This window comes from Rhipicephalus sanguineus, chromosome 9 (assembly GCF_013339695.2).
Source record: "Rhipicephalus sanguineus isolate Rsan-2018 chromosome 9, BIME_Rsan_1.4, whole genome shotgun sequence".
NCBI classification, from domain to species: domain Eukaryota; kingdom Metazoa; phylum Arthropoda; class Arachnida; order Ixodida; family Ixodidae; genus Rhipicephalus; species Rhipicephalus sanguineus.
In genome coordinates this window covers 9,835,506-9,857,417 of record NC_051184.2, presented here as the reverse complement: position 1 = coordinate 9,857,417, position 21,912 = coordinate 9,835,506, and the positions used below count along the sequence as shown (strand labels likewise).

At 43.6% G+C, this 21,912-nt stretch overlaps 1 protein-coding gene across 1 annotated transcript in view; it reads right to left on the bottom strand.

Annotated features, from left to right (window-relative positions):
* LOC119404575 (pyrokinin-1 receptor) overlaps nucleotides 1-21,348 on the bottom strand; it is a 183,978-nt gene extending 162,630 nt beyond the window's left edge. The window contains exon 1 of the mRNA XM_037671121.2: nucleotides 20,709-21,348. The gene's annotated coding sequence lies outside the window, so the exon portion shown is untranslated. The remainder of the gene's footprint in view (nucleotides 1-20,708) is intronic.
* Between the last annotated feature and the right edge of the window lie 564 nt (nucleotides 21,349-21,912).

The following is a 21,912-nucleotide window of genomic DNA, read 5'->3' as shown; positions in this document are numbered from 1 at the left end:
CTTTCGCCTGCATGCTGTGTTTGCGGAACGACCGCGGACGAAAGAGAAATCGGTACTCGTTGATTTTCATTTTAATGAGACAGCTGCGCTCATCTCCAGCAAACTAAAACATCCCTTTTTGGCTTTCAGGGAAAACAAGAATGAAATTGAGCACTAGAAATTGCTATCTCGCGAAATGTTTGTGTTTGTTTTTTTCGCAAGTTTTGTAATTATGGTACCTACCCTGTAATACCTCATCGCATATTTGCTAAGTTTGCATTTTATACGATTGTTCGAGGTGGGAAAAACTTGCACTTTTGTCTCCACCGACCGCAAACTTCTCTGCTATTTGCATCTGTTTATGCGACACCCTTTCATAGCGATTACATCGTAATCCGTTCCTTTCTATTCAACTTCTTCCATTAGAATTCGAAGAAGAGAATAAGCAAAAAGTTTTTTCGACTGTTTCGTAAGTGAAAAACAGAAAAAAAAAATACTTTCATATCAGAATGAAAGCTTACCCAGAGTGTTGTTTTCGTACCAAATAATATTTTGCATGCACGTAATGGCTGCGAATAAATTGAAAGGGACCGACTAACAAAGAGCCCGTTGCTTTGCATATCGTGCAGATTATGAATATTTATGCGGGGTATTACAAGACTGGAGCCCACGCGCTACGGCAGCCACGTTCTCAAATACAATCGATGTTTCAAAAACTCCCTTTTTACCCCACGTAGCATATTCATTAAAAAGCGTTTAATAAGTAGGGGACTTTGTTTACGGTATTACAGTCACTTCAGCATGTACAGTTCCGCGCGATTTGAAGGTGATCGCGCGAGCGTCGACCAAGAACTACAACAGCGCCACGTCCCAGAGTGCCCTTTCGAGGAGAGGGAGGTATCAGGCAAGCTTCAATCACTCTTTTTGCCTTTCCTTAAGCTGCGATTACTCCCGTCTGAGGAAGACACATATTCATCTTTTTTTTATAAAAACGCAATAAATTTTGTTCAACCTAACAAGCCGATTAAACGAAACAGCGCCAAGCATCAGCTTGCCCTGCCTTTCCCAGCAAGTTCGCTATCGCCCGCGGGGATAAGAGCCAACGAAGAATGCACTTGATCGCAGCGAATGGAAAACTTAATATAGAGGGAAAGGGTGTAGAGTTCGTCGTAGGGGCGATTGTCGCAGCATGGAACAGCCAACCATGGCTACAAAAATGCGTAATCTTGATTTTCACTGTTCCAAAAACTTGCCGCTAGGTCCCTTGGACGCTAGGCTGGCCGACGCTCGCGCGATAACCTTCATATCGCGCCCGACTGTACGTGGCTTACAACCTATTTACTTTGCCTCTAAGCACGCTATTTTTACATCTACCTGAAATAGTAGCAAACGCTGACTTGTCCCAAAAACAAGTAATCTTATACGTCTAATAAAGTAATTCAATGATCATAGATCTAAAAATATAATGGACTTCATTCGCAAGCTCCACGGTTCAAAATCAATTACTACTATCGTGCACGATGCCTAGTTTGTATAAATGGAAAACAGAAAACAGGTTCGATTACCAGAATTAACTTGCCCGAGGAACGTTGTTCAGTAGCACGCAGTGTGCGGGCGCACCCTGTCGCTTCCTTACCAACCGTGCCACGTACTGTGTAACATCGCGGCGAAAACGAGGCGAGCACCACAGATCGTTTGATAGAAGATAACCCGATTAGGACACCTCTCTCGTCGGCACGCGAACACAGAGAACAAATTACGCAACCGCGAGTTCATGCAAATAGAAAGAGAAGTTCGAGGCACGATTTTGTTCGCCCATATCGATCAGCCACATTTCAGCACCCAGAGAAAGAAAGTTCTTTCACGAGGCAAGCGTGCGTTTCCTTTTTTTTTTTTCGTTTGCCCGCAGGAGCAAGGATTACTTAACATTTCCTTTGTACAGTCGCCTAGAACACGTAAGCGATAAAAAGAAGTACCTGACAGGCATTCGATAAAAGAACGTCCTTTGAGCTTAAGACTGACAGCTTTGCGGAAACATTCTGTGTTGAAATCCCTTTTCGCTGTCTGATAATGCAATAAAACGAACGCATTGATGGACGGCACTTAACATGCGCCCCAGAACACCTGGCGCAATACGCAAAGCAAGTGTTCGGAGGTTCTGCGCCACCAGGTCTGTGTTCATTAGCTAGCTTATGCGGGCACCACGAGGTATAAAGAACAGATAAATGTATATATTTGTAGAAACCTCTTTTTTTTGTTTCCAAAATGACTTTAGTGTTTCCTAACCTACACTTCGTTTCTTCACTTTTGTTCTGGTGTGGTGATTTAGGAGTTTCGTGTTTAATCCAGGAGTCGCGTTTGCTTAGTGGGGAAATACAAATACTTTCTGCACACAGACGCCCTGATTTCAGTCGAGTATTCCCTCGAGAGTGTAGTAGCCACTGCAACGACGTGCCGTGAAGCTATGTCTTTGTGGGAGTCGCTCTAATGCGGGTTCATCAATGACACCGTACATGTTTGATACTTTGGCTGACGTCCACTATTTTCTCATGACAGCTTTACCATATAGTTTCTTAGATAAGTTCCTGGAATAAACTCAGACGCTGTAGTGTCCACAGGCGCTGCAATTTGGTCGTTCAGCCATAAGTGTACGCGAATTAGGCCTAAATGTAGCCATTTTGCCTTGAAACGGCCTTGTGAATTTGCAGTTTCATTATTTAGGTGATTAATTTGGTGGGGCGAAAACTCCAATCACTTTCCTAAAATTCGTAAACTTGTCTCCTTAAATAGTTCGTTAAAAGTTAACATGCATTTTTCATCCGCCAGTTACGTATTTGGATTTCGCGCGCAGGCAACTTTCACCATTTCAAGTGAGTTAAACGACTAGTCATGCTATTTGTCACAGGCGATTAAAAAATTCTGTATTCTCTGAAAAAAAAACACCCAGTATAATGCAGTTAGTGCCGGACTTACAAGGTATTTAGGTATTCCAACCCCCATAAGCAAAATAATGCGTGCTGCGTTATGTTCTGAATGTTTTTTATTGTGACATAAATAGTGGTTTCATTGAAGACAACTCCGACATGCCGCGTCGTGTGCTATCGCGAACCACTAGTGGCCTTCAAAATTGGTTTTAAGTTCCTTTCGGTGTTTTGAACTGAGACAGACTAAGTACTATGTACTCTTTCATACGTGCTTAAAGCATAATTTATAAACCTAGCCTTCTTGTAGAAAGGAAGCCAATTATCTACTTAAGGGAGTGTTTGTACTTCGCTTTGGAAATGATAATTGCCAGGATGAGCTCTGTTGTCATTTTATATGGGGCGTTTATTTTTGAGCTTAAGATTCTCTGCTTGAGAGGAGGAAACGTCAAATAGGAAGTCATGCCATGTGTAGGGCCAGCGTCTATTCAAGAAGTGGAAATTTCATGACAAGCGTACGCCATTCCTTAAAGTTGTGTGATTGGAGGCGATTAGGCTGTTAAGTTGGGCGGTTTGGCTGTGTTTGAGGCAATTAGTGTGTGAGGCAATCAGACAGGTTCACTGCTGGTAGGTCAAGAGTTTGGGAACATACAGCGCAAAACCAAACATTCACAAGAACGAGAGAAGCATGACGGGCGCTAGCCTACAGCTACCTTTATTTGAGGCTTCGCCAACAAATATATACAAAAGAAACAAACATGCGAAGTAAGTCAAATACATGGTCACGTAACCCGAAATCACTTCATAGAAAAAAAAATATTCAAGATGCTCATTCTTTGCCCTCCAAAGCTTTACAGCTGTATCACTAACACACATATGTCCTCTCTTCTTGATATGACATCTGCGAAGCTTTGGGGGGTAAAGATTTTTTTCTCTGAAGTGATTTCGTGTTGCCTGACCATGCGTTTGACTTACTGAGCATGTTTGTTTCCTCTGCATATATTTGCTGACGAAGCCTCAAATAAAGGTAGATAAAAGTTAACGCCCTTCCTGTGCCTCTAGTTCTTGTGAATGTCTGGTTTTGCGCTTTAATGTTCCTAAAAGGTACGCCCCACCTCGCCAAATTTCAAGTTTTGTTAAACAGGTCAAGATGTTTGGGATTTTCGGACGGGCTGACCAAATTTCCGCATCATAAACCAAAACATCAACATAAAAAACAGGAAAAACCTCAGATAACTGAAGTTCTATAAATACTTTATTCAGGCGGCTTATCGCAATGGAATGTGAAAGCGCTAACGGACCGCGTGCTAATAAAGAGCGTGTTACGCTGACTCTTTCTCTGACCGTAAATTGCGCAATTTGTTTTGACGTTAGTAGTCGTGCCAATGACCCCTCCAGCAATCCAGTTATGCTACACGGACACTACCCCGTATCGGAGACAGAATCACGACGCCACAGCGCCTGATATGCTGTTATAAAACACACGTCACTGCACCATATGGTCCCTTTAGTGCTTCCTGTCACCGCTATGCTCGAAGCGTGTGATCGAGGAGGGCTGTGTCGTGATTCATTTCGAAGTTGCGTTCACTGAGGCGAAAGCCGTAGTCCTGCGAAGAGATAGACGTTCAAAGTACTTTTTCGCTCACTGCACCAACTTTCCTATCAGTAAGCGATCCATTACTCGCTCAAGGAGGCGAACGGTAAGAAGTTAGATCAATCAATCACGAACCTGACCACATGTGTGCTGAAGAAACCATCGATCCTAAGACTGTGCTGAAACAGCGGAGGTCTTATTACCAAACACATATGGCTGTCGGAGAGCCTCCCGATTGTATGCTACTGCATGCAAATGACGGAGGTGTGTGCATATCATGCTAAGGGGTTCCTCTAGTTTCGAGCAACGTTGTGAAAGCTAAAGTAAGCTGTCGGGGAGATGTACGGAAACAGCAGAGAGCACATTACTAAGCAGACAGGGCTATAGAAAACACCCCGGTTTTATATTAGTGCATGCAAATAGTGGAGGTGTGTGCATATCTTACCAAAGGGTTCCACTACTTGCGAGCAACTCTACGAAAGTCAACATACGCTTTCAGGGAGACTCGACAAACTAAACTTCACCTAACCAAATACGACAGCTTTAAGCGAATTGTTGTCAAAGTCAATGTAAAAGAAATATTGGTACTAAAGTCCCTCTTTTTGTGGGAATCAACATGCAAATTAGTTAAAGAAACCTAGACGAGGCATCGCCACAGCGAGGCGATCCTCAGTCCTTTCTCAAGCTGCAGGTTATTGATTTGGCAGAATGGGCGCAAATCGTATCGTAGCGCGCAGCACGGAACTCTACTGACGCAACAGAGGCTCCATTTCCATAGCGTCAGCGCCATCTGGCACTCCTGTTTACATCTTGCCTGTATTAATCGCACTAGCTTACGGAGAGAAAGAAGCCAGAAAGAAAGAGGATTCAACACATGTGCGATTTGTATAAAAGAAAGCATGAGAGCAGCGAGAGGCGATATAAAGGTGCGCAAACGAAATGCGTGCATAGTAAATCTTTCACAAAGGCAATTTGGTTGTTTTTTTCTCCTCTGCCTACGCCTTCAGGCAATTTAAGATACCTCGAATGCATCTAGGCTTACATTAAGAATAGATTTTGTACACAAAGCGTGTTGGCGAACTAATAATGCGTGTCAAAAGTTTGAGTTCGTAAGGTAGTCAACGTCTCCGAATGTGATGAAATACTAAAAAAAAAAAGAAATACGACGACAAAGAAAACAGAGAAAGCGATCGCGCACATTTTGATTTTCGCTCAACAAGTACCGAAGACTATTATTTTATATCGTTACGAACATGAAGGTGAGAAGTACACAACGCGTCACAGCTCCACTCAAGAGATGATCCTGTCGTTCAGACAATAGGCTAGCCCTGTACTCAGGTGAAACGCGGTGAAGTGACGACGAAGGTAACTATGCTTATCAAATTAACACCAAGAGTGACAGTCACGCTCAGCTGTTACTACCTGTCGTTAGCGCGTCGTTTAACGGGCCTTTGGTGTAGTACACCGTTAAAGTTTGTCTTCGTACTATATTAGCTATTACCGAAGCTCTAATATAAAAAGGCACATTCCTGGAACGATTGGGTAACATCGTCTAGCTGACATAAAAGGATGATATGGCGTCATGGCTTACACTACCTCATGACGGCATGACGCCATGTGACATCAAAACAGCCAGAGTGAGCCTGATGGCCACGCTATGACGTTGTAGACGAGTTTGTACTGACTTGGATGGTTAATAGCAATATACGTTCAGTTAACTCACACAATTTTTTTCCCTATTGAGAGGCATCTCAATAAATCTGTGGGAAACTGGCGTCTAGCCTGAGTTAACTTTAATGAGGAACATGTCGACGAAAACGAAAACTCAAATAGCCAGTGTTTCCCGTTTTGCTGCAAACCATTTGCCGCAAGCACCAACCAACGTTTACTGCATCTTTCTTCCTTTTTTTTTTTTCAAAAACCTACGCTTTAAACTTCGGTCTTTGCATTTTTTAAATGACATTGAGAAAGTTGTACGCAGTACATCAAGAAACGTCTCTGACCCTCGTTGTCCTTTCAATTGCATCCAACTTAACTGAGCTGAACAAATAACTACGCACGACGAGCGAATGATAATCGAAAGGAAAGATGAACGTTGGATGGGCAAAGTTAGGAAAGAAACTTTATGTCCAGCCATTAAAAGTACATCTTTCCTCTTACACCCCCAATTAAACTGGTTAGCAGAGGAGAGACGCGTAAAACACTTGGCAACACTGTGAATGAGGATGTGGGGACTAATGGTTCTTTTGTATTGCCCTGTCACATTTCGAAACGTTATATGTATGTCTCTGTGCGCATTTTATACCCACTCCGTCGTTTTCGTAATGGCCATTTCTTCATTTTTACTTTAAAAGACATGTCTCTTCGAAGACGTAGCTGTTTAAGCGTAGCGAAATGGCTCTGATAAAACAAAACTAAAAAAATATAACTCCAAGGAGGACATTATCAATTTCAAGGAGTGTAATAGGCAGTAGAGGACAGCTCTCATTTTGCTGACATTCTGAAGGAAAGCCGACTGATGTTGCAAGCACCCAGAGAAGACATTCGTTTGTATATGTTAACATTTAGCTGGAATAGTCAACCACACTTGCGGTCCAACTTCACGTTTCTTTTCACATTTATTAAGAAGAAGCATTTTGAGGATTCAGTGTAATCGGCCGGTTTTTTTGTTCAGTCATTCTGCCCGGAACGGACACGTTTTACTATACTGCGGGTGATTTATGGAGGAAATTAAGTATAATGCTCATCATCATCGTCTTATACTTCTTACAGGTCATATATTTTTTAACGTCTTAAAAGTTTGCCTCGATGCACTAGATGCCTTTGTGCCATTAAAAATTATATATCATTAAAAAAAGGTTAAAGAAAAGCAGAGATCGTGTACTTGGGGAAACAAGGTAACAAAGAGACCAACCTAAAAAAACATTAAAAAGAAACCGTGTTGCGTTTTTTAAATGCTTTCCCCTGGTGTGTACGTTCTACAATGATGTACGTGTTAAAAGACAAGCACAACAAAGACACGAGCGCGACACAATGCGCTTGACTGCACTGGCAGAGTTTCCTTCTTCGCTTGGTTTACTCAGCATAGAATTAAAAAAAAAAACCGGAAATTTCTAAGCACACTGCTTTCGTCGTCACAGTTACCGTTTTGCTCATGCAGTTACGGGTGTAAATATATTACTAAAATAAATTATTCCACGAATTCTTAAGCAGCACAACGCAATTTGCGCAGCAGGTGTCAGAAAGAAATCGTTGCGATGATATCTTTGTTTATTTCTTTCATATTTATTTCTTTATTTCTGACTTCAGAACGCAAAGTAGAGTAACTGAGGTGCTCTCGGTTAGAGCTTTGTCCTGCCGCCTATCTTGTGTTGTCATTTTGCACTTAAAACACTATAAATTCAGAGCAAATAGCCCGCCAACGCCTTGTGTTGATGTACTCTCTACCTCACTTTCTCAGCAGAAAGCCGTGTCTCACAAAGCAAAACAGACTTCAAGACTAAAGCAACAAAACGGGCAAAAGGTTTCCATCGCAATCACAGCGTATTCACCCGCGTAATAAGACTGTAAACACGTTCTAGCTTACAGCCGTGCAGAGGCTCTAAGTGCAAGATCCAAGACGTGTGTTCAGCCTCCGAAAACAACACGAGGGTCGTTTGTTCAGCGAGCAGTGGCATTTGCACTGCTGTGGTCAGGCAGGAGAGTCCTGGTTCTGGGCTACAAGATCCCCTTTTGTCGGCACAGCATAGTCGAGAGGCGACGTGAAACATTATAGTACGTGCCGTGCACGATTGCCCGAAAGAAGCGCACAAGAAGCAAGGAGAAACTGGATCCACCCGCCGCACTGGCGCACGACTCCCAGAGGGCACATCGCTTATGCCAGCGTATACAGTTCTTAGGAAGAACGACAAGAGCGGTGATTGTTGCCGTCTGGCCTGCGCGCCGAAGCACGCAGTCGCGTAAGGACGATGACGTTTACGCAGAATCGGTACACGTCATAAAGAGGAGCTCGTGCGAAGTGCTCCATTCGTCTCTGTAGTCGCCCTTTGTGCGTCCTGCCATTAGAACCGTGCAGCGCCCTGTGCGAGGTTGAACAAGTTTGGCGCAACCTATTCTATAGAATGCGCGCATACCGCCGTGCTGTTTCGTTGGTTGTAACAGTACGGCCGTTTTATAGTCGGTTGAAGTTCCCGATGATATGTGTTTTAGCGCAGTTTTGACAAAAATGAGATAAACAACAAAGGGAACATGGTTTTATATTACAGAATATTGATTTGCTGAGATAGTTGGCAATCCATTTTCTTGTCACGAAAGATTAAGCCCTTATGACTGACAATCACCGTACAAATACATCGCGCAAATCGTCGGGCTAAGATATCGTTCTGTTAGTGGTAAATACGCTTAATTTTTTATTATGTTATTTGCCCGTGTTTCCTTTTTTTCACTTATGTTCCCCAGAGGAAGGTGTGTTTTTTCATACAAGCTGAGCATGTTATCCTTTTTCATCTTAACTGCAGTGCTATGTGCTAAGCGTAATTTTGTATACGACTTCAAAAAAAAAAATGAAATGAAGAATGGAAACATGGTCGGAACTTTCGAAAGTAGAGCTGGACAATACAGCGAAAACACCAGTCGGATGGTTCTGTTTCCGCGATGATACACGTCTCTCTTTGATAAGACAGTACACTCTTTTATGAGTTGCCTGGACTCCCACACAACACTTAGTACCGTGTCACAAATATATATCTACTCAAGTAAACATTGCTGTTGATCTTTCCATTAAATTTCCGATGTGTCGCAGCACTGCACGCTTTTGCTCAGGCAACATTGAAAGCAGCCTCAACGATGTTTTGCTTGGACCCACGCAGGGATCGTAAGTGCGGTACATTAGACATGAACGTAAACGCTTGGGAGGCATGAGTGCGAGCGGCCGCTCGCTTCTATTCTCCGCTATGTTGTGTACACCCACGAGGTCTATATAGCAACGAAGATCTACGATGTCTGCGTAAGCGGGCGCTCTCTTTCTCCATGTTGCATGTGTGGGCCGCTGTACGAGAGCTTGCTTCGTGTTTTCAGTGAATGGATGCACAAACATAAGTTGGCGCGGTCTGTTGATGGACATCAAGGTAGTTCACGGTAACACCCTGCTAAAGGACATGACAAGAAAGGAGGCTATAGGCACACGAAACGGCTTGTCTGTGCAGCACTGGTTTCCGTGTTCGTGGGCCAAATAGACCACCAATCAAGTGACTCAGCCAATGTTGTGTGTGAGCTGCCTTTGCCTTTGCTGCAGTGTTTCCGATTACGAAGCACATATGGGCGAATGCGGGGGCACTTTTTGTGTCCGCGTAGTTCGTGTAGGGTAACGGGTGTATGCCATCCCGCTCCCTGCAGCCTGTAATATATAATAATTGTTGGGGTTTAACGTCCCAAAACCACGATACGATTATGAGGGACGCCTTAGTGGAGGGCTCCGAAAATTTCGACCACCTTGGCTTCTTTACCGTGCATCTAAATATATGCATCTAATCGATGGTCAGTACACCATCGATTGCGTTATCAGAGAAAGAATTAGTCTTCCTAAATTTGTCAGTGCGTCGAAGCTGTCACGTGGCCGTGAAGCGATGAATATATGTAGGGAGGATTTTGAATAAAAACCAATTGCTATGAAGCTATTCCGTCTGTGTGTCCGTGTGCCTTCTTTTAATCCGTGTTCACGAGCGCTACCCTTTTCAGCATGTATTTCCAACTCACCCAAGAAACAGCACTCTTATGATCAATGATTCATTTCTTTATATTTAATAGTGCCATTTAAAGATGGCGTAATACCCTTATATTGGTTATATTAATCGAATGCACGTATGAAGCCGTATGATGATTTCTCCCTGCTTTTATATTTGGCGTGCATTCATTTCTGAAGGAAAGAAATGTCTCGGTTTTATAATAACTGGGTTTCCAGCTCGAGAATCACAGAAAAATTTAAAAATTGATCGCATAATCTTTTCGTCGCTTTTCGTCGCAAGCTGTGGCCTATTTAATTGTAGCTGCAGTGGGAATGGGCACGAAGCGAATAGTGAAGATCATATGTGCACACTTAGCGAAAGGAATACACTTCAGAAGACGTCTGCGAGTATTCAAGCGTATTCGTCAGCCGGTTTTGAGTCAAGTGCCGAGCTCAGCAGTTTCTAAAGCCTTTTTCCTTTCCGTTTCACTAAAATTTGAATAGCCACTTTCCAACCACTTTCCACAAGAAGCGCTGGAGTTGAGAAGCGTGGTCGAGTATTTTTTCGAGCGCCTTCTTCTTTTTTCTTTTTTGCTAAGTACGATTCACTCTGTTGCTGTCTCGCTTAGCGTTTTCTTTCTTTCTTTCTTTCTTTCTTTCTTTCTTTCTTTCTTTCTTTCTTTCTTTCTTTCTTTCTTTCTTTCTTTCTTTCTTTCTTTCTTTCTTTCTTTCTTTCTTTCTTTCTTTCTTTCTTTCTTTCTTTCTTTCTTTCTTTCTTTCCGTGGGGGATACTTCGTTTCGTCGTGAGTTTTCATGTGTTGACATTACGTTTATTTTTTTTTCCTGAGAGGAAACTGGTAGAATAACTATGGTGGCTCGGAAAAATTTACTGGAAGGCAAAGTAGGTTCATAATCGCGGTTAATATTATTGTAAACGATCACAGCAACGCCTGCAGGATATTGTCTGTTTATTCTTGTATCGTTTTGGAGCAGCCAGTGCAAAAGTTTAGTAAGCAAATTAGGCGCCAGGAAATTATATGAACGTTTTTATTCTTTGTTTTCGTATCATTCGCTCAAACACTGAAGCAGAATATGAATATCAATGCATTGGTATGTTGGTGTAGCTAGGCGAAGAGTTCCGAAGCCAAGAACTGTGAAAAACAGTTAACCATCGAATAGTTTATGCTTACCAAAACTTGCCACGAAATCGAATGCAATACGAAGAATATACACGGTTCCCGTTCACTGTGAACAAATGGCTTATTGGCCGTTACGTAAATAACTGCCCGTGCGGTTCACACAAGCGGCGCACCATTTCAATGGCTCTGGATGTCACTGCGCTTCACTGATCAACGAAAACAGATATGCTTTGTTATTTCTAAGACATTCCATCAGAATGATTCTGACTCTTTTATTGCATTTATTCACACCAGATGTAACAGAGCGGCTGTAGGACGCTTACGAAAGCACTCAGCGGCACAGACAGGGTTTCAATCAATATCCCTCGCGATAATCTCTTCGAGCCTACACACATGCGCACTCTGACGTCACTGGCAGGCGTCGCCCACGTGAGGCCATATAGGCTGCTAGGCTGTAAGGCGACGCTTTTATATCGCTACCTAAGCGGGTCAATCCCGTCAGCTGTCGATTACGTGACCAGGATTGGCGGCAGCGCTCCCTACGTCCACGATGGCCGCATCTGTTCGTTGAGAGCTTTTCTGTGGCCGCCTACGCGTGGCTCTCTGCAAGGCATGCCGAGAGGCGTGACCGTGCGACCCGCTTTCACCGAGCTTCCATCTCGCGTGCACACGGGTTAGAACGTGCACTGCCTCTAAACAATGACTGAGGTGGGCGTTAGCGAGAAAAGCTGAAAATGGGGTGTTGACCAGCGATGACACCAAAGTCGGGAGAGATTGCGTACCGTGAACTGCCGTTAGATAGGGTTAGGTGTCAGGAACATGCGTCTGCGGTGAGTAGTACCAGATCATCTTTATACAATGCACTTTCCTAGGCCTAGATTCGTCGATAGCTGAACAATGGCAGGACGGCCGCTGCTGCTCTTAGAAGGGTCCGAGTGTTACCCTGCTTCTCGAACAAAGGAATGCAGAGAAGGAGATAACTGAAGAAAAGACAGAGAGGTCAATCAGATGCGGGTCCGATTTGCTACCCTACTAAAGCAAAATGGTGGTAAAAGATGAAAAAAGCAAACAAAGAAAGAGAAGACAATGAATCAACGAATTATCCTTTTCTTTCTCACAAGTCCTACTGCCGCACGATTTGTGGCCGGTCCCCCGCAGTGGGTTGAGCCATTCCTGTAGGCACCAACCAACCAACCAACCAATCAACGAAGGAAGGGAAATTGATCAAGGGTTCGTTTTCTTTATATATAGTAAGGAAAACAACACACAATAACTCCAAGGAAAGTATAGGGGCATTGTTTGTAGTCTTTGGCAGTAACGCAGTAATTATGATAACAGATGTAAATACGCTAGTGCACGAAAAGTCAACTTGCCGCTGGTGGGGAGCCAATCTACAACCTTCGAATAATGCGTCCACTGCTCTACCAGTTTAGCTACAGCGGCGGTCGTCCTCTCGTTCGGTCTATTGGGTATTTTGCGCATTTAAACCTGAGAGTGTTAGCCAGCGCCGCTCGCAGCGTTAACAGCGCGTGTGGAATGCTCTTTTAAATGCGGAACATTTCTTAGTCGCACCTGTGGCGTCGGCGCCGTCCACACCCCCACTGCGCATGCTCGGCTCGTCTCGTGCCGGCAGCAAGCCTCTCCTCTCCCTCCCTCGCATGCTCGGCTCGTCTCGTGCCGGCAGCAGGCCTCTCCTCTCTCCTCCTCCCCCTCCCTCCCCCTCCCTCCCCCTCCCCCCTCCCCCTCCCACGCCGTGTTCTTTTGTTAAGTGTGATCTAATAAGATAGCCTGGCCAGGCAATTTTAACGTCCTGCGTGCTTCCAGGAAAAGCTCTCGTTGAGTCGGTATTATGCGGGAAACCCTGACAAGCGCCGCAACCTGCTCAGACTAACAAACTTCAAGTGGTAGTAGGCGGGGAGGGGTCAGCGTTGGAAGAAGGTATGAGCCGCGCCCTTCAGCGTATAGTGAGAGTTGTGTAAATGGACATGCTATGCTGGGACAGAGCGTGTGTGAACGTGCCTGGCTTCTAAACGAGAGCTGTGGCGGTCGTTGTCGCCGGATTAGGGAAGCTGAGAAGACGTGTTGGCCAATGTAGAGCGCCTGAAACCTAAATTGTGTTCCACCAACAATGTGTTTTAGAACTGTACTACTTCGAAGCGTAGCACTGTCCCAGTTGTTGCAGAAAAAATATTATTACTGTTGTTCAATTAAGGTTCAGGGGAAGATGGAATCTTGAAGCTTTGAAAAATTCTTGGAACACGGGCTGTTGCTGGAACCGACATTTCGACAAGCGGCCTTATCTTTTTCAAGGCAGGCACTGCCTACCTTAGCGCTTGTGTGTGTATGCTTCGTACACCACACGTGATAAGGTAGGCAGTGGCTGCCTTGAAAACGATAAGGCCACTTCTCGAGACGTCGGCTTAAGCCACACCTCGTGCTTCAAGGCATTTTTATTCCTGTTGTCGTAACTCTGACCTCCTTACTGAAATGCCCGCAGCAAATAAATACATAAATAAATAAATAAATAAATAAATAAATAAATAAATAAATAAATAAATAAATTGACAAGATAAAGGGATGGGAGAGGAGGGAGGGGTAATCGATCGGACATTGGAATGTTTCTTGCTGGATTATACTGTTGCATATTTTTAGAAAAAATAATAATGTTAACCATGAAGTCATATGGTAACATGAACCAAAAGCGGCTGTTTAGTCTAGTTGGTATACATCTTAATTTGTAGCAGTTGTTCCAGCAGTTGAAAAGCTTGTGAAGTAAGTGGCCTTGATGCCATTGACTTGCGTCGGTGGCCTTGGTGCCATTGACTCGAACCTCTAGGGGAAACAAGCGCAAATGGAAACAACGCCAACGTTGATTCTATTTGTTTCTTATGTAACCCTAAAGGCACGTTTTTCATAGTCGCATGCGATGCTCAAAAGTTCATAGTTATATTTATATCATGCCAACCGACAAGTTGTTCCTCTCTGCGGTCCTTTGATGTACATCGCAATGTCTCCTTTTCTCTGTCTTGTTTTCGTTCCTCAGCGACTGAGGAACGCTGTCACCTATCCGCTGTCATAGAAAAAGACGAACGTCTGCAGTGTCATGCTACTGATTTCGTGTTTGTACTAAGCTGTACGCTACAGCTCACATTGAAAACTTATCACACAGACCACCTGAAAGCTGACATCGGCTAAAGCCAGATGCGTTATGAGAACTGTCAAGCCTTACTTGTTTCTCAAAGGCATACAAATCGCAAGGTCGTTCCAAAAGCCAGCCTTGGTTCTCAATATCTCTCGGGTTAACGCTCTGGTATGCCTAGCGCATTCCCGTCTGTGTTTCACGTTGCGTAAGGCATTCTGCATTCAGAGTTCACAGAAGGCCGACTAGTTTTTCCAGTCCGATAAGCTACGCAACGAATACGATTTCAGGCCTGGATGAAGCTCTCGTTTTGTTTCCACGTGAGTGGAGAGTGTCATACACCAACCACTCGGAATCGAAGCGAACACAGAAGAGCTGACTCGCGGCAGTCTCGGTGCCAGTGGTGACTAAGCACCTTTTCGGTGTAACAGCTGAACTATTTCGCGTTCCATTCTTCACACCAACAGGGACATAAAACGCAGTGGTTATACATATAGGCTGCACCAGGCCCGTAGCCAGGAATTTTTTTTCGGGGGGGGGGGGCACTTGCTAAAAACCTTGACTATATGAGATAGACGCCTATTTGCATGATTTATTTCGATAAAACACCATGTGTCATCAAATTTTCGGGGGGGGGGGGGGGGGGCACTGGATTCCCCCTCTGGCTACGGGCCTGGGCTGCACATGAATTTGAGTTCGGGGCTCTTAAGTAAACTGCGAGCTGACGCAGTGTCACCTAGGCATATAACACATCCCATATTATTCTCTCTCTATATATGGTGCCTTAAAAAATTAATAATTTATTTCTGCTTCAATAAATACAGGGACAGGGGAGTTGCGCAAGAAGCTGTCATAGACAGCTTGACTAAGCTGCAGTCCCTAAATTTCTTCTCAACTATCAGGTTGCAGCACTGCTGATGCATTCTGAAAGTTTTCCAGTGTCGCATCATTTAGCGTTACGTGAACGCTTAAAGCGTGTAAAAAAAAAGAGGATGGAGAACACAATATTCTTCTCGTACCCTTTATCCTCTCACAGTGCTCGCTTCGATCCAGCGTGAAACATGTCGAAACCAGGCGCGTCAAACCGTCTTGCAGCTGTCAAGCCCATGCCCTTGGTGGGTCTTCAATTGACTGCCTTCTCTGGCAACGTCGAATTCTTTATCGCAGTTTGACTTTCTTTCACAAATTGCCATCTTTTTTTCGCAGTTCGCAGATTGTTTTGTATTCAACTGTGCATGGGCTCCGGCGCAAGGACATCAAGATTCGTTTACTTTTTTCTAGATCCGAGTCTCGTCAGATTCGGGGTTATCGACTTTCTTCGTCTTACTTTTTTTGTAGTTTGCGTTATGCCTCGACGCTTTAATGGAAAGGCATCAGGTTCCGTTTGCTCGCCACGTTCAAACGGCGCATTCTGGGTTTATGTAACCTGGCGTGAGTAATGCTTCTGCTTTCGACATTGCCTTGTCGACATTTCGACATTTACCTAACAGTATGTTACCATTATCTGTGCTCTTGCTGGGGGGAACCCTACTCCACCATTGTTATTATTTCAAACCTCTACTGGCCTTTATGGACCAAACAGATGTGGCCACCAGTTTATAAGCGTTTTTTGTTTGTGTGCGTGTGTTTAGCTATTTTTGTCCAAGTCTTCGTCAATTTTTTCTTCACTTTCCTATCTCCTTTCCTCTTTTTCTCCTCCTAACTTCCTTTCCTCTGTCTCTTCCCTCCTCCCGAAAGAGCAGGCAGGCGTTGTGCCCCTCTTGGTGGCAGTTGCCAGCTTGCTCTCTCCCTCTTTTCTCTGTGTCCTTGTGTATTTATGTATGCAAATCAAATAAATAAATAAATAAATTAACTTTCTGCTTTACGGTTATATATTTCTCTTTTTTGCCACCTGTGTTTAGATTAAATTTTTCTAGTTCTATGAAGTTGGACAGTAAGGTCGCATGATCACTAGCCGCCCGCGTTGGCCAGATTTATTGCAAGTAGATTGAGGTAAACACCCCTATTCACAAGTTAGGGAAAACTTTACGAACTCCAAGCGGTCGACGGTTTTGAGAAGCCATCCAGGGTAGCGTTCCTAAGCCAGCCCATCGCGTTCACACGTAAATACCAGTAAGTTACTCTAAGGCTTCCTGTTGACGGCACCTCAAACTTTGAATATTCCGGCAGTCAATTATTGGTAGCGTTTTCGCATGCTTTTCTCTTGTTTGGCTTTCGTTTGTCCAGTTTCGTTGCGAACTTTTTTTATCGATCATCGAACAGTTGATCGATTCTTGGATTCGCCGTCATTCACTCGTTCTTTCAATCTTTTAGTGTTCTGAGACTGGAGACTTCAGCTAAACGTTTACAGCTCAAGTCGACCAGGTTTCCAATTTTCTGCCTCGACTTGAAATCCACGTTACACGAAAGCTTCCCATTTTTGTAGTTCATTCCAATAAGTGCCGCCGTCATGAGAGGGACCAAAGATGCGTTCTCAGATTGATTCTGGGCATCTGAGGCTCTGTACAATGAACTCGATGACCTTTTTGAACGTAGGCACTTCATCACCTCTCTCACATAGGTAAGCGACAACCACATAAAAAAAAAAAAGCCAATAGAATTTTTTAGCCATGTGCCGAGCAAAGAAATTTCATAACATTTCAGTCATTCCAATGCCCAGTTGCGATATTCGAAACTTCATATTGTAGAGTATATGTCCTTTTTTCGCATTCTTTAAAGTTGCGAAACAAACAACGTATACGACCAGGGCACAGAGAGGGAACACACGACAGCGCTGACTTAGGACAATTTATTAGAGGATTTTTTTCTCTCATATGTACAGGGCACTGACTTCATTGCGCAAGTCAAAAGCAGATAAACGCTTCCCATCAGCTTGGAAACCCCGATCGCAAGAATTGTAACTACTAGATCGCCTGATAGACGGCGAACTAACACATTGACCACCTAACCTCGGAATCATTTACGCTTCTATTATTTCGCGCACATGTTTGTTCTTATGCTTGCTTATTATATCCTGTTTGTTATACCGCTTTTTGTTTCATAATGCTTCACCAACAAGCACAAGTTCGCATTATTGTAATTTCCAAGATTATTTTTTTTGTCAGCGTTAAGTGTTCAATACCTATAGAACGTTAACAAAACTGGGGCTCCGAATACTGTTTTGTGAACTGTAACATTTTTGCATACATTCAATGGTGGGGTGGTGGTGGTGGTTGCGGTGATTGAGCGAACTAGATTGAAGGTGTGCACTGCGAATGTATGTGTGCTCTGTTAAAACGAGAACTTTTGAACTGACCAGATGCAGGACTGCATATACATGTATGTATTATATTCTTTTAGTTTCTTCATATTGTATCCTAAAAATCAAGTGGAATGGGATAGTCGTCGCCAAGAAATGGCGAAAACTCCCTCATTTATTTTTTATTTCAATAAAAAATCCATAGGCAGGCCTTCACTACAGTGACATGACCAGCTACGACCACTAAATACATAGCAGATTTCACAATACAGTGATTCACTTCATACACAACACTGGTCTTACAATGCACATCTAACACGCATATACACACAGAATATTGTGCATTAAAGGGACACTAAAGAGAAACAATGAATCGGTTTAGATCGGTAAATTGTGCTCTGAGAACTCTAAGGTCGTTAATTTCGCCATCATAGGTTTACTAAAAGAGGAGAAAATAAAGTTCAAAGTTTCATTTTTAAATTTCGCGCCGAAATCTCTCCGCGTGACGTCACTTATTTCAAAGTGTATTTATCTTATTTTGGCGCCATTTGCTCAACAATATTTCCCCAAACTTGGTATGTCGAGCCCCCTTAAAGGACAATGTACTTCATTTTTACCGGTTACGGACTACGTAGTCCCTAGTAGGTGCCGTCAAAACATGTGACGTCACGGCGAATGGTGCGGAAACTTCAAGGTGGCGTCACCACCCACATTTTGTTTTTGCGCGTTTTCTTGCTTACTAAGCGTTTTCTCGCAGCAATCGTGGTGGTTTTGGTATCGTGAAAGAGTGCTTTACGAATATGAGAAAAATCGTTTTGCTCTTTAGTGTCCCTTTAAGGACAAGTCTGTACCGAAATTGTAGAAAAAAGACACACTGCGAGCTTTATACCGTCTTCAGGAGCTCAAAGCACTGCGACACCGCATTGCTTGAAGTTCTACTAGTCATGCCTTTCTGACTGCCAAGTCTCTGTAACACCGCGCCGTATATATAGTGCACAGGAGCAAAAAAAAACAGTTTCTCAGGCTTGGCATACCGACAAACCTGCGCGTAAATCATTCCCTCTCGTGACAAGCGAGCTTGTGGCGAACGTAAGAACCAAACGAAATGAAAAAAAAAGCCAGTAGAAAGAAAAAAAAAATAGTACGCAAAAATGGTGATGAAATGAAAGAAAAACAAATGTACCAGTAATCTCTTGAGGTTCAAAATGCACGCGAAGTTTTGACGAAGGTGTCATAGGCTGCGCTGCAACTGTGGCCTATTTGTCGGCTCGTCTTTGAGGAAGTTGTCGATGCTCGTCTTGAACGCTTCCTTTGGAAGCGAGCCAAGTCTAACGCGTCACACTGTCGCCTCCTCGAAGAAATTTCTCACATGGTGACGACGCCCCAGCGCTTAGCGGGGACAGCGAGGTTTAGCGGACACGGTAATGTAACAGGTACGTGAAATTTAATTCCTATCCAAATATCGACGGGAGAAATAACCGTACAAACGCTTTTGCTTCGACAGCCGCAAAAACGCACAGGCCACCTTGAACCACTTTTCTAAGCTCTTTTATTTTCAAAATTTTAATGTGTTGCGTGTGACGTAACGGATAACACAGTTTGCGGAGTGTTTGTCGTATTTTGACAAAATTTTGTCACCACGCCTCTTTTTTGGGGGAAGGGGGTGGGGGACATTGGCGGTACGGGCGGTTTTACGTAACCAGAAAGCAACTTTAGAATTTTCCAAAAATTTTTAGAGTGGAAATGAAGGCGTTCAATAACTGTGTTTAAGAAATATATTTTGTTGAATGTGCTTAGAGCCTATTTCTTAAAAATATTCCGATGCACCGCAGCAAGGTGTGTTTTCTATGAACAAATAAATTTAGTTTGATGTACAAGATAATTCAGTCTCAAATATGCAGATAGAATATTTAAGTATTTGTTTTTATTGCAAACATTATAGGATAATTATCGAGATAAGTGGCATCATTAAGGCTCAACGCTCCTTAGGCGCAAAAAAAAACACACACACACAAAAAGAAACCAACAACAACGACATTCAGTTTACCAGGGAATGGAGTACATGCAGAACATGGGGGTTATAAACAACGGCTATCGACCTGAAAACACAAAGCAAAAAAAGAAAGACTAAAATATGCAAACATTTATCATGATACATCGCACTCCTAACCGTATGACGATAGACTTTTTTTGTTTGTTAGGTCAATAGCTCTTTTTTTTTGTGTGCATGTAAGTTTTTTTCGTTCGTAGTCAACGCCATTACTATCACTGGGACGTCGCGACGCCATTCTAATGAACTTGCTTACGTTTTGACGCCAATAAGAAAATTCAAACAGCATTTTCCAGACCGCAGCAAAGAATAAAGCTTAAGTTTGCTAATGAAGCAAAATGTGCTACTTAATCCTTCAGTTGCCATTAAAGGAAATTCAAGTTCCAGTGAGATAAAATAGATCGCACCTCGTCTCGTTTTTTTATCAATTTATTTCAATGAGGCACTGTTGATGACGAAACGACCATATTTAAAAAAAAAACTGTAGCTGGATTCATCGTTGAATTTTCGTATCTTGATTTGGGTGACTCAATATATGGAACGTTATACAGAGTAAAAAAAAATATATTTCACATTAAACAGGTCTGTACACCATTTTGAGGCTCATCTTGTCAGCCTACAACGATTGTGATATGTCATGCATTTGTATGCATGTTGCTGTTGTTTTAGCGCTATGTTATGGAATACGCGCGTACCTTTCGGGACCTGAAAGTACCAGCCGGGAGGGCAGCGTTAGGGACGTGCACGAAAAAATATAAATATTGTCGTTTGGAAACAAGATGAAAGTAGAAATTATTCATAAAGTTGGGTTTAACAAGATATGCGTTTCAGCTTAAAGAATCATCCGTATCACACTACGGCAAAATATTAAATTTAATCTATAACGCACACGTACACACGTGCAAAAATTGTAGTAGTGAGCTTACTTGATATAGTAGTGCAGACGAGATGTCGGTACGCTGTGAAGTGCTTCCAGCTCGAATATTTTCGTAGTCGAAAGTCCTCAGTTCGGAATAGGTGGATTAAGTAACTGTAAAAGGCGCTGTCCGTTCTACACGAACAGGTAGAGCAGTCACTGGAGAAACGAAAAACATTATACCGCAGGTTAATTGCAGACAATCTTTCTAGATGAAAGTCAGCATTTTTCGTCCCGGGATCTCTCGACGAGCACACTTCTTCACGTCCACGTCAGCCAGCGCCGTGCAAACGTGACGCAATGTCAACACTGAACTGAAAGATTATCCACAGAGAAGTCCGTAGAATCGCCGGAGGGGCAACGGTGTTCACATCGAGCGAAAGTTCTCGGGCAGTCATCACCAAACGCAGGGCGATGAAGAGTGTCACGTCGGGCCATGGTTTCACGTGTTTAAAGCTAGTCGATCCAGCGAAAAAAGCATTTGGAGTTCTTTACATTATAAATAAATTGACACTCCCACCAAAGCGTCGCAGAGAAGCCAAACAGTTCGTTTGTGAAAGCTTAGCTGAAAATTGCGAAGCGTAGAAAAAAAATATTGACAAGTGCCGAAGCGAAAATGTTGAAGACGACACTACCCGGCTTGCGTCGTGTTAAGAGCTCCCCGGGCCGACCCAGCCGATCGGGCAGCCCGCGTCGTGATGACTGGGCGCCCAGGACTCGGGGTTTCAACTCCGGAACTTCCCTCAAGCCCTCCTCTCACCTTCTCTATCTCTCACTCTCCGTGTCTGTCGTTGGGAGAGGGAGAAACTTTTCTTCTCACCGCTCCGTGCGGGGGTGAGAGCGCGCTGTGATGCAATCGTCACGTGTGAAGTGACGTGCAGAGCACGTGGCCTCTGTGGTGACGTCACCTCCGTCTCTTGCTCTCTTCTTTTCCCTTCATTTTCTCTCTCTTGTTCTCCCCTGAAGCTCCCTCTCTTCGCCCTCTCGCAGGGTCGAGTCGGTGCTTCCCTCTACTTTTCAATGTCGTGATGGCGCTGGCGAGTGCGCCTTTTCTGCAGGGCTGTGAAGAATTCCTGGCTGCCTCGTTTGCGGCTGAATATACGGGGACTTGGGACCGGAAGTGCGTCAGGTCGTTTCAGGCGTTGAGTTAAAAGAACCTCGCGAGAAGAGAAAAAAATACAGCAGGCATGATAATTAAATGGTCAAAAGAGTAC